The following is a 4,507-nucleotide window of genomic DNA, read 5'->3' on the forward strand; positions in this document are numbered from 1 at the left end:
AAAACTTTATTGTAGTGAAGCAAATAATGCCCACATATAAGATGACATTGTAATATTTCATCACAAACAAAATAATTATAAAAAATAAGATTTTGAGAGGAATAAAAGAAAGATTAAAAACTAAATGATGTCAATTATAGCATTATACTTAGAAAGTATATTGTTATAACATGCACATACCTTCCAATAAAAAATAACATTCACATCAAATTGACAGGAAAATGGGCAAAAATTCATGAAAAATATTTAATAATTTTTTTTTTGAAAGTACAATGCAATTAAATTGTCATTTCAAGAAAAAAAACTGAAAAAAGCTGGCATCACACCTGGCCTGCTAACAATAGACATCAAAAGACCACAACTTCAGGATACAAGCCAAGATCACATATTCCCGTTCCACTCAAATGATTCCAATTACCTTTTTACCCTTGGGCAATCTAATAGTAGTCTACAAGGTCAAAAGAAGGTGTTTCTTGATTACAAAAAGAAAACAAAAAAGAAATCTTTAGCTTTACCTCATCAAATATGTTTCAAATCATGTTGAATAGCAACCTCTCTTTGTATTATTATTCCCAGATGAATCAACGAGGTGGTTCCTTGACCAGGTAAAGGAGTAGGACCTGATGCTTCTTGAGTTGCTAATGCTTTCTTGCTAACGATATGATATATATATATATATATATATATATATATATATATATATATCTGTCAAAACAGTTTGAAATGCTTTCTCAACATTATGTGCTTCATGTGTTGATGTTTCAAGAAATGAAAGCCCTTCTTTTTCAGTGAGAGATTGGCCATCTTGTTCAGCCACTGCTCGGAGATGATGCAGATCAGGCTTGTTTTCGGCCATCATTATCACAATGTTGGAGTCTGCGTGGTCTCTTAACTCACGTAACCATCTTTGACTGTTATCAAAGGTTTGGCTCTTGGTTATGTCATACACCAGAAGAGCTCCAACTGCACCTCTGTAGTTTGCACCCGTTATCGCTCTGTACCTTTCTTTCCCTGCTATGTTCCAAATTTGTGCCTTTATTGTCTTTCCATCAACCTGTTTTCATGTCATTTAGTCAAATCTTAGTGAAAAATGAACTCATAACACCCCTACGCATTCTATCAAACACTTGGTGTGCCAAATTGGATTGGACACTTTACATACTTGACATGGATTATCAGATAGGAGTAATTCCTAATTAGTCGATATATTAGCAGAAACTGTTCATCGGATCGTAGGTTTTTTATGTTCAAAAGAGAAATCAACAGGAAAAAGAAGGAAATTCAGACCTAAAGAGTTCTAGTAGAAAACTCAACTCCAATCCAATTTAGCAAAGTAACCTGAAGAAGATGAAGTCTTCGGGCCTATAAGAAGAAGAATCCATTAATTAACCTGAAGTATGAAGCAATGATTATCTTAAAGTTGATACAAACAAAAACTAAAACCAGTAAAATGAGAAAAATGTGTCGAGGGTGAAAGCGAAGAGCATAATTGTGTAAAGGGGAATTCCTGATTTCAGAAAATTGAAAGCGAAGAGTGTAATTGATGGTACCAGAAGATGTATGTGGCAAGAAAAAAGATGGATGTGGATAATTTCCGAGATTTAGGGATATCTACCATTTTAGTATTTCAAAAGTTGAATCCAAAATCTAATTTAGGAAGTAACAGTAGATATGCGAGAGTAGGGGAGAAGAACGCAGAAAGGTTATTTTCGGAACTTCACATAGAAACTTTCAGCGGAAAATTCGATTGGGAGGGGCTAATAGAATGTCATCTGGCAAAATTGCTCTTATTTATTAGATTAGGGGATATATATATATATATATATATATATATGATAGGTTTTATACAAACAATCCTATGTGTGCATGCAACCCTAATTGGATCTATGTTTTCACTATAAGACATACAACTATATGAACACAAAATAAACCCTAGCATGCTTCTATAATTTTCGAAAATCATATAGAAGTGTAGAAGACATACCTTTGTTGTTATATTGCAATAACAACTAGTTTCCTTGATCTCTTGAACTCTTGAAAGCAAGCACCACAATTGTAGTGCCTCTAATGGCTCACAAACACCTTGAAGCAAGAAGGCAATTAAGAGAGAGAGGGGAAGGATGCTAATTTCGGCCCTAGGGTTTCCCTTGGAATCAAGTGGCCTAAAAATGAAGCATAGGGCATCTATTTATACTGTAGGGTGCTAGGGTTTCAGTCTAAACCCTAATGGATAGCTTAGCCACCAAGCAGCCCAAGGAACCTTCTGGAATGAGGCCCTTGGACGAAAATATGATGATCCCTCATCATAATTTCGTTCCCCCTTAGTCCATTAGGTTTCCCAGCCCAAAACTCAACTATCACACATTTGACAGTTTATACCCCTTTATTTAATTAATCTCTTTTAGTCACCAAATTAATTCCTAATTAATTTATGACTAATACTAATTAAATAAATATGATTTCTCCTTTAATATATTATTCTTATAATATATTAATAAACCATAATATCTTCTCTCTCATATCAAATTACCTTGTCAAGTTGCTTTGGTGAAGGCAACCCAAAAGGACCATGCACACTCGGGTCAAGTACATACCAAATATAGTTACGGACTTAGACACTAATCCAACAGTCTCCCACTTGGATAAGTCTAGTAACCACATCTCACATATGACTTCCGTATCCGATTAGCAATCGTAGCTTTCAATAGCCGCTGTCAACTCTGACCAATAATCTGTCCTTCAGATAAGGGATCGTATAATCCTCTGTTCTAGATATCATGCTAACAATACTTATTGTTTAGCATTTTATTTCTTGATCTCTGATTTGTTCGACATAGAACTCAGTTGAACACATCAACTTCATCCTGACCGGGCCCGACACATAAGTCAAACCAAATCATCAAGTGGCCAAGATATCGCTTTTATTCTCATAGAATAAAAGGAACAGAAAAACGTCGACTAATATGCCTTTATCATTTACTAGTTAAACCACACACAATAATGCGTTTTATAACATCAAGTTACTGATGCGTTTTCGCATTATCAATGTATAATCAACTAGCAAACAATAACCATATCTCTAGGTTTAAAGATTATATGATATTATCATCTTGCGATCACTTGTGATAACATTCATGAAGTGATACCAGCAAGTGTGGGTCTATTCCAATGCTCAATACAAATTTCATAAGCACTCATAAACTTTGCAGCAAACCTTTGCTATGTCTAAAACTTTTCAGACAATCTACAAACAAATTTATGACAATCTTCCTTCATATCTACTTCCAACATATGAACGATTGTGGACTGTTCGAATAATCTTATTATTCAGGAAGTCAAAACATGCAAAATTGAAACAATAGATAAATAATCAACACAAGATAGAAGCTTTCTTATAAATAACACACCTTTATTTAATCATCAAATGTTGAATACATGATCATCCATTACAAGTTTCCTACCTATCTAATCTAAACTAATATCGTCCTTCAGCCCTACGCTCCTAGCGTGCTGCAAATGTTTAACCCTACTCAGTCCCTTCGTGAGGGGATCTGCTGGGTTATCTTCTGACGATACCCTCTTCACAACGAGGAGTCCCTCTTCTACCCGATGTCTAATAAAATGGTATTTCCTGTCGATATGTCGAGATCTGCCATGATCCCTTGGTTCCTTGGTTAAGGCAACCGCTCCTTCATTATCACAGAAAATTTCCATGGGCTCCTTTATGGATGGCACAACTCCAAGGTCTCCAATGAAGTTCTTCAACCATATAGCCTCCTTTGACGCCTCGCTTTCCGCAATGTACTCTGATTCGCATGTTGAATCAGCTACGGTTTCTTGCTTGGAACTTTTCCAAGTCACTGCTCCTCCATTCAGGGTAAAGACCCAGCCCGACTGCGATCGGTAATTATCCCGATCTGTCTGGAAACTAGCGTCACTGTACCCTCGCACCCTTAAGTCATCACTCCCACCCAGGACTAGAAACCATTCCTTAGTCCTTCGTAGGTACTTAAGAATATTCTTGACAGCAATCCAATGTGCCCTACCAGGATTCCCTTGATATCTGCTGACCATACTCAAAGCGAAAGCCACATCAGGGCGAGTACAGGTCATAGCGTACATAATTGAGCCAACTGCGGAAGCGTAAGGTACTCGGCTCATATCAGCTATTTCTGCCTCTGTACTCGGGCTCTGAGTCTTACTCAGCTTGGTATTGCATTGGATTGGTAACTCCCCTTTCTTGGAATTTTCCATACTAAAACGTTTTAGTACCCTTTCCAAGTATGTATCCTGACTGAGTCCTATCAGTCTCTTACTTCTGTCTCTCACTATCCTTATTCCCAGAATATATGCAGCCTCTCCGAGGTCCTTCATAGCGAAACACTTCCCAAGCCAGGACTTGACCTCCTGCAATGTTGGGATGTCGTTTCCTATGAGTAGTATGTCATCGACATACAATACGAGGAAGCTCACTATACTCCCACTGGCCTTGACATATACACATGAC

General features: G+C 37.0%; 1 pseudogene; it reads right to left on the bottom strand.

The window, feature by feature from the left end:
* Positions 1-535: 535 nt before the first annotated feature.
* Positions 536-1,618, bottom strand: LOC145164366 (ras-related protein Rab11C-like; annotated as a pseudogene).
* Between the last annotated feature and the right edge of the window lie 2,889 nt (positions 1,619-4,507).

This window comes from Lactuca virosa, chromosome 3 (assembly GCF_052849685.1).
Source record: "Lactuca virosa cultivar CGN04683 chromosome 3, Lactuca_virosa_CGN04683_v6, whole genome shotgun sequence".
NCBI classification, from domain to species: Eukaryota; Viridiplantae; Streptophyta; class Magnoliopsida; order Asterales; family Asteraceae; genus Lactuca; species Lactuca virosa.